Raw genomic sequence first — 12,998 nt, forward strand, 5'->3', positions numbered from 1 at the left:
CTGCTCACCCATACTGCACAAAAGAGACCTTTTCAGATTATTATTTTAACCGGTCAGCCAATAAGAGTGTCAATGGACTATCTGCATTCCTACAATTAACTATCAGGATATCCCCTGGCTTTATTACATCTGGGATTGAGAAAACTTTGGCACCTGCCGTTGGAGGTAAGTCTGAGCACAAAATGTACCTTGAAAGAAAGATCTTATAGTGTGCAATAGGAAAAGGACATGCACAAATGTGATCACTAACAGATACATTTTGAGATCATAACTGTATTATCTTTTGAGACATTTTTAGAAAATATGTCAGTGTTATCGAAATACCAAATTTAGATATGGATTTTTACCTCTAATGCTGTTCTGTATGAATTAAGGTAGGTTAAAAATTGGAAGTGGCCTTTGTCCAGTATGGGGGCAGATGCCTGAAACGGTTCAACACTTCCTTTTTTGTGAAGGTTACAATATCCAACAAAAAATAGATTTTACCAATCTGACGTCAATTAGGAGTCAGGCAACATTTAGAGGCCTTAACAATCCTTAACTCATGTATAGACTAAGTTAAAGTCCACAGTGTGGTAAAATTCCTGACATGTTTTGCTTAGGTTTTTTTGGATTGTATTTCTGAAATAAACAATAAATGAAAAAAAAAAATATATATATATATATATATACACACACACACACATATGTACACGTACACACACACCACCCCACCCCCGTTACAATGAACACTTCATCTCCCCCGCCACCGTCAAGTGATCATGGCACACAAATTAACCCATCAAGAGATTGCTTTAAGAAGCAGAGTGCCCTTACAGAAAAGGGAAAAGGAAAAGTAAGGAATGTTTGGAAGAACAAAAGTGATGAAGAAAAAGAGAAATTAGACAAATAAAGGACAAAGTCCGAGGGGAAAGGAGAAAAATTTAAGTAGAGCACGAGGGGCCACAACAAGAACAAAAGAAACCGGGGAAGAAAAACAGATAAAAAGAGAAGAAGGAACAAGATTGGAATTTAACTGGAGAGAAATAAAAAAATAAGCAAGTGTAGTATGAAAAAAATAAAGACTAGAAAACAAAGGAGAATAAGAAACGTGGTGAAGGAAAATATATACAGAAAAGTGAAAAAATGTAAAATTTGAGAAAAGCAAGCAGGGGCAAGAAACAGAAAGCAATGAAAGAAGAAAAAGAAAAGTAGGAAAAGACCAAAATAAACCGCACAAAAAACAGAAGAGGGAAACAATAAAAAAAAGTGGTAGGGGAAGCGAAAGAATGGAAGAAAAAAGAATAAAGCGAAAAAGCGAAGTAGAACAAATCAAAACTGAAAAAAAAAAAAAAAAAAATGGAAAAAAGAAAGACAAAGAAAAACGAAAGTGAAACCGAAAGATGGCGGCATGATAAGAATGTTAGATAGGACAAAGAAAGCCAGAAGGAATAAGAAAGGAAGGTGAGAGGAAAAGATTAAATTAAAGGAGAAAGAGAATCCCGCAGAAAAAAAAAGGACGCGATGGCACCTGCAACAAGTGTGGTGCACCCCCTCCCCTTCGGACCCTATTCCGCCCAAGGCCAACAAGTAGCTGTGAGAGAAGGGAGGCTCCGTGGCCTCACTCCACATGTTGGAGGGGGGGGGGACGTCATTTTCCAACGAGCCGCTGACTGCGTGACAGTTAAACGATCCGCCTCCCAGCCACGAGAGTCCTGTCGGGCCCAGGAACGCATGCGCCATCTTGCCAATAGCAGTCTCCGGAGCGCCTCTGCTTCAGTGACGGCCTTTACCCCAACGTGACGTAGAAGCGTACGCAGCGTGCGTAACGCGGTCTTTTTTGCCCGTGTACGCCCATTTTACGAACTGTTGGCTGCTTCGGGCGAGTTCTAGAAGGAAAGCTCAGCGAGTCACCCGCAGGTAACGGGAGAGAGGCCTGCGACGCTCGGACAAGCCACCTCAAACCGCCGCCGCTCGTGCCTGCCGTCTGAAGCAGGCCGTGTTGTCGGAGTTACGCCTAGTCTGCGTGTCAGCAGTGGAGGGGGCGTGCTGCGAAGGCGGTGGGTCCGGTGAGACCCTCCGCTCAGAAGGAACCGCCCTGTTATGTCCGTTCCTTCACGGGCTGGATGCGAAAATGCATAAAACGAGCTTTTTAATGCTCGTTTGCGGGCGAAGTTAAAACAATAAATGCGCTTTTTTTTTTAATGATTATTTTAAAATTATTTGCTTTCTGATGTTCCGGATTATAGGCAACCTCAATACTTGCAGTTCAAGTGTGAATCCTTCTGTATACCAACAGGTACAGAGAGGAATTGGTACTAAGCAGTCGTAGGCCCTGCAATTTAATCTAGAAGGAAAAAGAAGCATTTGCAGTGCAGCGGGTCTTGCGTTTGTTCCAATTGGGGCCATTGGCGTTATAAATTGCTGACTGGACTTTTCTTGCCACATAAATGAAGAGTTAAACAGTTGAAATAAGCAAGTCAATCCAAAGCGAAATGGCCAGCATGTGTGCGAAGCAGAGGCACAAAAGGGAAAAAAAGGTTTGCTGGCAGTAAAAAGTATTCGCAAATGTGCAATTATCCATGTAACAGGTGGCCTCCAAGGCGACAGAAACCAAATGGATTTATCAACGTACTCAGGATTTTTGAAAGGCATGCCCACAAATGAGTAAAAGTAATGGATGCAAGGTGGGCGTGGTTAAATGTCCACATAGATACCAACATTACAGAAAAGCAGTATGTGCACGCTGCTAAGCTTGATCTAAAAACTTTATTCTTTTTCATCATTGTATATTCGGTTAATTGTAGGTCTCTTTTTCCAGCACTGTCTTTGTACAGTGCTCCAGGCTGCCAAGTTTTTAGTGGAATTACCTATAACTTTACCATGTTTGTAGTGCACTTTTGTGTGTCATCCATGTCTTATGTGTGACCCCAGAAGTGCGTTTCATACCATAAGTATGATTTGCGTCTATACTCAAGGCTAATATTTAGGTTCAGACCAAATCCTCCACTCAAGCAATCTCCTCCATCACCCAGGTGATCTCTATCCTCCACATCCCTCAGGTACTTTCTCTCTTGGCTATCCCTAAAGTAGTCTACTCCATCCCTTCTCATGTAATCCTTTCTCTACCCATTTCCTAGCAATCTATTCTCCATTATCCCAACATATTACTTTTTGACTTTCTCGCCTGTTTCTTTGACCATTGCCTCCGTTCTCCTTACCCTCTTCTCCTACCTCCCTCAGATGTGCTCTGCTCAAGTCATTGGTCTGGCTTTTTTCCAATTAACCATTTCTCTATAAGGGAGCCTCATCCTTGGAGCCACGTCTTTAGGCTCTTACTGAAAATGGTGAGCGATGGGCTTTGTCTGAGAATAGGGGTGGGTTGTTCCAGCTCTTTATTGTGATGTATGTGAAGGATCGTCCTCCAGCGGTGGTTTTTCAAATGCGAGGGATAGTGGCCAGAGCCAGTTGTGCGGATGGATCTGGTGGGGTTGTAGAAGGAGCCACAGGGGTTCAGGTAGGCCGGTCAGACGTGCATGGCTTTATAGGTGCGGGTGAGTAGCTGAAGGCGTTTCTTTTTTTCTATCGTGAGCCATTGGAGGGTCCTCAGGTGCTGGGAGTATGTTCCTGGTGGGGGAGGTTAAAGACAAGTCTGTTGGCGGCGTTCTGGATGAGTTGCAGCATTTTGATGTTTCCTGTCGTGCTGGCGTAGAGAGTTTCAGTAGTCATGCTTGCTTGTGACTAAGGCGTGGGTTACAGTCCTGCGGCAGTCTGCTGGCATCCATTTGAAAATGTTCCGGAGTTTGCAGAGGGTGTGCTAGCAGGAGGAGGTGACTGAGTTTACCTGTTGGGTTATAGATGGGGAGGAGTTGAGGATTATGCGTGCTCAGTCGGTGAAGGTCGGTTACTGAGAGATGTGGGCCATCGGGACTCGTCCCATGCTGAGGTGGTGTTCCCAAAAATGATGAGCTCTGTCTTGTCAGAGTTGAGCTTGAGGCAGCTTTCTCTCATCCAGGTGGTGACGGCTTCCATTCCTGAGTGAAAATTCCTTTGGGCTGGTTCTTTGGTGAGGGAAGTAATGAGGTGTGTAGCATCGGCGTATGGCGCAATGTCTGTTCAGTGGCTTCTGATGATGGCTGTGAGTGGGGTCATGTATATGTTGATAAGAGTTGGACTCAAAGATGATCCTTGGGGAACTCCGCAGCTGACTCCTGTGGGTTTAGATGTGTAGGGCGGGAGCCTGACCCTCTTGAGTCCTTCTGGAGAGGAAGGAGTGGATCCATTTCATGGCTGTTACGGGGATTCCTGCGTTGTGGAGACTGGTGCTGTGGGGAGACCGTGTCGAAGGCTGCTGAGAAGTCGAGGAGTATGAGTGCTGCGGTGTGGCCGCGGTCTTCAAGTGATCGGATGTCATTGGTGACTGCAAGAAGAGGGGTAGCAGTTGTAGGTTCTGGTGCTGGGTTGGTTTTCCGGGAGGAAGCTGTTGTAGATGTCTTGGAACTTGCGGTGGAAGAAGTTGGCAAGTTTGTCACCGAGGTCTTGCGACAGGGGGATGCAAGTGACTTCAGATGAGGGATTTGTGAACTCTATCACTGAGGTAAGCTCCTTCGTGTTGCATGTGAAGGAGTTTGTGTTCCCGGAGTGCGTTCTTTCTTGCGTTTTTGATATGTCGGTGGTGGAAGTCGGTTGCGGCTCTGAAGGAGGCTATTCGTCTATTTTTTTTTCTCCATTATTTCTTCCATTCCCCACTGGTATTTTTGCATTCTCTTCCCTCAGGAACTCTGACTTACTCTCCATACTATTTATCACATGCAGGTTTTTAATCTGTTGTCTCATTAAGAAGGCATCCGTACCCTTCCTTTTAACCATAGCCTTTAGGCATTCTCCCACCACTCTACACTAATTTTGATCCCATCGGTCACTTTCCTTTGCCCTTTCCTAAACCCCTTGTGGCAAGCCATTTATTGGCTATTTAGGGGTAGTTTGTGCTTAGGCCTTCATAACTTTTTGTCCATGTAAGCAATTGTCCGCGCCAAACTTGTCTTTTTTCCCAACATCCTGAATATTCTAGACCTATCCATAGTTTGTGGATTCTTCTTGGTTTGGGGGGGTTGGAAGGGGAGGCTGAGAAATTAGACAAAATATACCTTTTTTTTTTTTTTGCGGGGGTGAGAGTGCTTGCAGAATAAAGTCGTTTTTTTTTGTTTTTTTCTATTTCCTCCCTGCAAATAGTATTAACAGAAGGTTTGCAGTGCTAACATCCCAGCTTTCAGGAGCAGACAGGCTTGATTCAGAAAACCATTTTATTTTAATTTAAACACTGTTATGACATTTTAATGTGAGATAGCTATTTTTTGGTATTTTATGCGCTTTTAACCTCCTTCAAGGTTGTTGAAGAAACCCATGGTGGGTTCTGAAAAGCTATACGTTTCTGTTAACTAGACAAAATCTGATTCCAGCAGGGGTTAATTTATGTAAGCCAAGGATCTCCAGCTTTTTCTGTATTAGGAGCTATTTATGTTCAGTGAAACTGTTCCAGAGCTAGCAATATTATTAGAGGTGTAATTGTGAGCACGGACAAGAATACATTGGCAGCGACTCCATTCAGGACTATCAGCACTGATTATCTGGACATACCACACAGGGTTACCAGCAGTAATGTAAAAAGGCTATCGATGTGTTATGCTTCTACATGGGTAATATATAATAGTAATCGCCTGGCACCAATGTAACTAGTCTCTCAATGCAACATGATTTATCGTTCAAATATTAGCTTTAAATATAACATGAAATTATAAAGCATATGTACAATGCGAAGGGTATAATGACTCTGAAGTGGTGGAATGTTTGTATTGGAAATTCAACACGAATAAGGCCATTTTTCGACAGACATTGGTATAAGAGTCCTGAAAACACACCTTTTCATCTCAAGAGCATGCTTTTCAGAGTTGATGTATTTTTATTATTTTACCAAGGAAAAGCTTCTAATTTAACATTTTGGGTTGCATACTAGAGAGCTAATCATAGGTACCTGGAGTGCTACCAGTAGCTCACAAGCTGCTTGTTGGAGAACTTTGGCATAGATCCTTCAAGGGCTGCCAAAAGAAACTGAGTGTTTAAATAAAAAAAAATCTATTGAACATTTGTACGAAAAATAAAGAGGCATTTGTGTTCGTATTTTAATTTGTAACGTATCACCATGGTGGTCGATTTTAGAAAAGCTATGTACCATTACATCTGCTAGACCCTTTTGGTTTTTGGGATGTACAGGGTTTGTGGGTTTTCCAAGAACTTGAGGTAACTGAGCAGTACCTTGCAGTGGTTTTTCTTTGGCTAACGGATGTAGAGCAAACCACCTGGTAACATTTAAATAATGAAAAATAGCCGCCAAGGAAACCTGTGTATTCCGTAAATGGGCTCAAGATATGGAGTTTACAAGCAGTTATTTGCACATCTGAATTTTTGGGTACCCATATTAGTGTGAATTAGAGGGTATATCTCAGAATGACTTCTTTCTTACACATTGCCTTACATTTGGAAGGTGCAAATGCAGAGAAATCCAGTTAATAATGTTTTTTCTACTATTCTTTGTTCCCCTAAGGCCTCTTATAAAAATAGAACTTCACTTGTGTGGGTAGACTTTGTGTCTGCAACAGGAAACACACCGAAACGCAACATGGGCATGCCACATTTTTCCACTGAAAACTGACTCGTTTTTTGCAATGTGCCTAGCTGTGGACTTTAGGCCCTAGCTCAGCCGGCACCTAGGGAAACCTAACAAACCTGTGCATTTTTGAAAACTAGACACATAGGGGAAACCAGGAGGTGGCGTGGCTCTCATCTGTTTGTTTACTGAGAATCCTTTGGAAACCTCAAACTTCGACAAAACACATTTTTCTAATTTCTGTGATGGAAAGTTCTGGAATCTGCAAAGAGCCACAAACTAACTTCCACCCAACATTTCCCCAAGTCTTCTGCCAAAAATGGTACCTCACTTGTGTGGGTACAGGGCTCGGAAAATATACTCGACCACTCGCCATGGTGCATCATATTTTATCAGGTTGAGATATTTTTAGAATCTACTCGCCCTTTGTGGCGAGTTGAAAAAGAACAGGTGCACTGTTCAGTCAGAAGCTGAATTAGCAATTAACATGCCATTAAATCTTATTCTTGTCACATTGTCTCTGTGCTAAGAGACCTAGGTCAAAATCAGTTTGTCTTCTTGCAATGCAATGACTTTTCCTTGTGACTGCAGAATTCCAGGATTATGTAAGGTTAGCTGTCTGACCTGTGTGAAATGAAAGGCTGTCGGTATCAGGTTTTTCCTAACGCACAACATTTATGTAACTAAGTCAACTTCACAAACATTTAAAAATAAATTAAAGTACCTGCGAAATACCATTTTTGTACTTCTGTGTTAGGAAGAAAATATTTTAATAGGATTAAAATAAAATCAGAACCCCTTACTTGGTGATGTGCAAATGAAAAATATTTTCTGAAACCCAGTTTTCACAGATTAGTTTAAAAACATTATGGGGCTGATTACAACTTTGGAGGAGGTGTTAATCCGTCCCAAAAGTGACGGTAAAGTGACGGATATACCACCAGCCGTATTACGAGTTCAATAGGATATAATGGACTCGTAATACGGCTGGTGGTATATCCGTCACTTTACTGTCACTTTTGGGACGGATTAACACCTCCTCCAAAGTTGTAATCAGGCCCTATGTATTTTAATCAGTAAAGCTTCAGGTTAGTGGGAAGGTTTTTGGACCTTTCTTACAAATTTACTGTCTGTAAATGACAGTGTGCTTTCACATCTTGCTTTAGTAATATACTTATTAAAAGTGACTCTGTAAACTTAAATCGAGAACCCTTCTGCCCTGATGGCAAAGCTATTAGTAAACTAAGAGGCAAGTCATGGGTCATGTATCCACAATATGTGGGCTAGATTTATTATACATGGAGCAAATGTTTAGTGTATTCATTCAAATAACAGCACTTTTACAGCAAAAAATTCTGAACTCACACATTTGAAGGTGCATTTGTGTGAAAACGAATAGAGGGGACTGTAAAATACCATATTTGTCAAGGATCTCTGGGTCAAGTACATTACAGTTAAGTCGAGTAGATTAGTTAAGCCACTTGACCTGTAGGTCTAGTAAAAATTTTGAGGCCTGGGGTATGCCTAGTACCCGCAACAGAAAACATTGCAGAATGCAACTTGGATAGATCAAAGCTTTCCTCTCAAAATGGACCTGTTTTTTGCAAATAGATAGCTATGGTTTTTGGGCCCCAGCACAGCTGATACCTAGGTAAACCTAGCAAACCTGTACATTTTTTTTTTTTGAACTAGACACCTAGGGGAATCCAGGATGGGGTGATATATGGATCCAGTTTTTTTTTTTTTTTTTTTTAAATAACCCACAGTGCCCTTCAAACTTTGCCTGGAATCATGCATTTTTCTTACATTTCTGTGATGGAAACTTCTGGAAGCTGCGGAATTCTTAGCGCCCAGCATTGCCCCAGTTGTGCCGATTAAAAAATGCTGCACCACTTGTACGGCTGGGCCTAGTGATGGCAACAGATAAAACCAAGGGCAGTGGGAGCCCTTGCATGGGGGGGGTGCTCTTATTGATCCTGTTTAGATCTGTTCTTTTTAGTTCCAGGAAATCCCTCTGGTGTCAGCCTCAGAGGAATTTCCCACCTGGTATGCAAGGACAGCTCATAGCCATCCTGGGCACATGCCCACCAGTGGTTTAGGAGCATTTCATGCTATTGGGACTTTATTCACCATTATATGCCTCTGGTTTCCTGCTTTCTCTCAGATCCTTTTTCCACCACCCCTCTCTTGATGATCTCTCTCATCTTTCCAATGCACCCTCCATCTCAAGTTGGTATCTTCAGTACCTTGGGTTCAACCTGTGTGTTTTGCACAATTCCACTTGGGTACTGTACATTGCTCCTCAGTTTCATTTTGGGTGTATATATTTCCCCACTCAACCCATCTTTGGTCTCTGAAAGCATGCTCCCACACAATATACTGCACACATTCCCTTAATCAGAATATCACTAAATGTGGATTCCATTTTTCAATTTTCGTCACAGTTGGACCTTTGAATGTGGTGTGGGGAGGTCTGTGTGACCACTTGGTAGACAATGGATTTGTACAGACCTATGTCTTGCTTGTTGCAGTCTGTGCACCAGGTTCAGCTATGTAGGCTGCTCAATGACAGTATAGCTTTAAGGCATCTGCTACTTGTATATCAGGACAAATGGTGAAGTAGAGGAGCAAATGTTACTACCATCTCCTTCCTGCCAGGGAATAAGGTCTGGTCCTTCTTCAAATTAGCTGACATATTCTGGTATTTCAAACATAGCTGCAGAGAGGACCCATGTTATGTGGGACGTCTGCAGGTAGCCCTGGCTTTTTAGCTTATCCAGGCCTAGAAAAATAATAAAAATGTTACTAGGCCTGCAGGTCGAGTAACTTGAATAAACTACTCGATCAGAACTGTAATGTACTTGACCCGTAAACAAGTCTCAAAGTAGGGGAATTCAAGGTTGGGGCTCCAAAAGCTGAAGCTCGCTGGGATTTTAAGGACCAGGCCCTGCCATCATCTAAAGTTGTAAGGTAGGGGTAAAAGAGGGCATCAAAATGCACTGAAGTCTGTCAGCGCTGCAGCAGCAAATTGGTCCTGAGTTTGCTCAATTAAAGCTCAGACTGGCTGCAGAGTGCCACCCTTGAGAGTGCCAAATGATGGCTATTCTCTGCACTGCGATGACATGAGAAGGCACAGTTGGGTTTTCTAAAGGCAGTGGATTAACATAGCTGCATTTGAGGCTGTGCCATTGGCATGGAGGAAGAGCTGCACCAGTTTACTGGCCTATCTGGATCAGAGGCATACAGTGAGTGGGGGTCTAGCTTGCCCATAATAGCAATAAGTGTAACAGCAATCCTAATTGGCTGTTGCAGCAAGGGTGGGTGAACTTCCAAGGCCTGGAGAAAAATTGATTTCTCAAGGAAATGCAGTCAGGCCTGATCTCCTACATGCGTGAAAAATCTGAAGTGCTTGCGTGTTGCCTGAAAATCTTTAATGGTACTGTAACCTGAGATGGGTGGCACATGGCAGGACTGAGTGATGTCGGCGCGTATGAGTATATAGGAGAGTTTGCTTCCAGTTGGGACCACTGATGTTTGAAACCTTACTGATGTGTTGATGATTACAACCACCAGGGAGTTGTTCAGCAGATTTCATAACCACACCACAGGCGCAAGGCCAGCAGGTTTCCTGGTCTTATATTTATGGTAAGCACAGACTCCCTCTAGGATTATTTCCTACATGCCAGTAGATCCGATTTAAGCAAGAGACTACTGTGTTTAAAAAAAAAAAAAGGGGGTTTGTATTTGTAGGTGTCTGCCTAAAATCGCTTCCTCTTTAATGTAAGTCAGTGGGGAAAATCAGTTCTATTCTCTCCCCCCCCCCCCCAACATCCATCTTACCACATTTAAAATGTTGGCATGTATGTTGATTGGATAGTTCAACGACACCAACAGTATCTCTATTTACAGATTTTTTTTTTTTTAAATCTGTTTATTAAACTTAATACAAAACCAGGTACAAAAGTAGCAGTACATTACATATGACTTGGTGAGAAAACACCCAGCTTCTCACCTTGTGCTTTTCTTAACGTTTGTACATTACACTGCACAACACAGCTGTATTTTAGTGTACTGGCTTTCCATAAACTTTATATAACTAGTAACACTTGACATGGTGGTTATTATTCTTAAATATATATGTTGGCGTCAAATATAATAGTGGGAGCATATGTCTGTACAGGTCCTAAGGGCTACATTTCTATGTGTGTGCTTTGGTGTGGGGGGATAGCAGTATCAAAGGGCGGCCAATGGGTAGATATATTATGGGCTAGGCATGGTGGTACAATAGAATGGGTCTGTTTTCGGCAAACTCAATTGTTATGGATAGTTTTAGTAATAGCGTATCCCAAGAATGTTGAAGGGACTAACTCATGGTGGATATTTGTCATCTCTGGATTCAATTCTAAGTACAAAAAGGTCTCAGCTTTCGGTCCCGCCTTGTATCTGACCTCTATGTTGTGATTGCCTTAGGGTTTGAGATTCCGCCAATGTGTAATCATGTAGGTCTCGTAGCCAGAAGGAGTGGGGAGGGGCATTTGGGGCCTTCCAATGTGTAGCTATCAGGCGTTTATATGTCACGAATGCCAAATCTACAAACTTGTGAATGTGTTTATCTCCTTTTGTGCGGTGTCGTATATTAAGCAGGCAGGATTCTGGAGTAGGAGTTAGCAACTGGTCTATCAAGTCTGCGGTTGTAGCAACGACGTGGTTCCAGCCAGTGTTGATCACGTGGCATTCCCAGACCATGTGGTAGAAAGTTGCTGCGGGGGTAGCGCATTTTGGACATATGGAGTTAGCGCCTGGGTATATTTTATGAATACGAGCTGGGGAGAGATATGCTTGATGCACATAATTAAATTGCGTGTATCTTAGTCTGGAGTTGCGAGATACGGACTTGATCGAAGTAAGGGCTGTGTCCCAGGATTTTTGTGCAATTGGTGCGGGAAGGACGGTGTCCCAGCGATGCTTGACCTGGGTTAGGGCTTTGCAGCTTTTTGTTAGAAGTATTTTGTATAGTTTAGTAACAGCGCGTTTTGCCTCGCCCATAGAGAGTATTGCAGTAAGTAGGAGGGATTCGTTTGGTTCGTTGTGACCGCAGCCCCATATGTTACGTAGGAGATTAGTTATGGCATTGAATGTCAGAAAGGCTCGTGGTTGCATTACCTCCGCAGCCACCAGGTCTGCAAACTTGATTGCTCTGGAGTCATAATATAAGTCTCCTGTGCTCAGGGTATTAACCGCCCGTACGTCATGATGAGAGGATAGGGCGTGGATGCCCGGCAGCTGTGGTACTGGGATTAGGGGAGAGTAGGGGAGGGGCTGCATTTTGCCCTGCACATATCTCTTCCAGCAGTGTCTGGCCGAGTCCAGTAAGGGAGTATTATGTAGTAGATGAGGGAGACCTGTTAATAACCATGTCGATATCGTTGTTGGGATTGTATAAGCCATTATTGCTGTAGACTCTGCATTGGACGGCTCGTTGAGCCATTTAGTGACCCATTGAAGTTGGGCTGCTGCATAATATAGCTCAAGGTTCCGCATGCCCAGGCCACCTTCTTCTTGTGGATATTGTGTGGTGGTTAGGGCTACTCTGCGTCTGTCTCTGCCCCAGAGCAAGTCAGTTAGTAGGGAATGCACTTTGTGGAAAAACGAGCGTGGCAGGGTCACCGGGAGTGCAGAGAAATAGTATAAGAATCTCGGTAATATTAGCATCTTGACTATTGCTATCCGGCCCATAGGCGATAAAGGCAAGGAACTCCAAAATGTCAAGGAGCCTCGGGTGGAGCGAAGCAGCCTATCTAAGTTACCTTCCCTTAGGTCTGACATAGAGTGATATACTTGAACACCCAGATATTAGAAGTTCTGGTGCGACCATGGTAGTTGATGCATGGGGAGAGACGCTCGCTGTTCAGGGGGCAGACAAGTAAGAGGGAAGATACAGGATTTAGACCAATTCACATGCAAGCCAGAGACCAGAGCAAACCTATTCAGTATACGCATTATCTCAGACAGGGAGGCAGAGTGATTGCGCAAATATATCAGGGCGTCATCTGCGTACAAGGATATTATGTGATATGCGTCAAACTCCTTTATGCCCCACCTATGTGCACATCCCCTGAACTTAATTGCGAGTGGTTCCATAGCTATTGCGAACAGCAATGGAGAGAGCGGGCAGCCCTGCCTGGTTCCTCTGTTTACAGGAAAGGCCTCCGACACTATCTGACCGGTTTTAACTCGGGCTGTTGGTTTGGAATATAGTGTAGCAATCCAGTTAATGAAGCCACTCCGGAATCCAAACGCCTTGAGGGTGCGGAATAGGTATTCCCAACCTAGCGTGTCGAACGCCTTCTCTATA

General features: G+C 43.2%; 1 protein-coding gene across 3 annotated transcripts in view; it reads left to right on the forward strand.

Moving 5' to 3' along the window:
* The first annotated feature begins 819 nt into the window (after positions 1–819).
* Positions 820–12,998, forward strand: part of LOC138250572 (uncharacterized) — a 167,762-nt gene continuing 155,583 nt past the window's right edge. Inside the window, exon 1 of one of the 3 annotated variants that reach the window (XR_011194992.1) lies at positions 820–1,899. The gene's annotated coding sequence lies outside the window, so the exon portion shown is untranslated. The remainder of the gene's footprint in view (positions 1,900–12,998) is intronic. The other 2 variants (XM_069205577.1, XM_069205576.1) reach the window with 2 other exon arrangements.

This window comes from Pleurodeles waltl, chromosome 1_2, assembly GCF_031143425.1.
Source record: "Pleurodeles waltl isolate 20211129_DDA chromosome 1_2, aPleWal1.hap1.20221129, whole genome shotgun sequence".
NCBI classification, from domain to species: Eukaryota; Metazoa; Chordata; class Amphibia; order Caudata; family Salamandridae; genus Pleurodeles; species Pleurodeles waltl.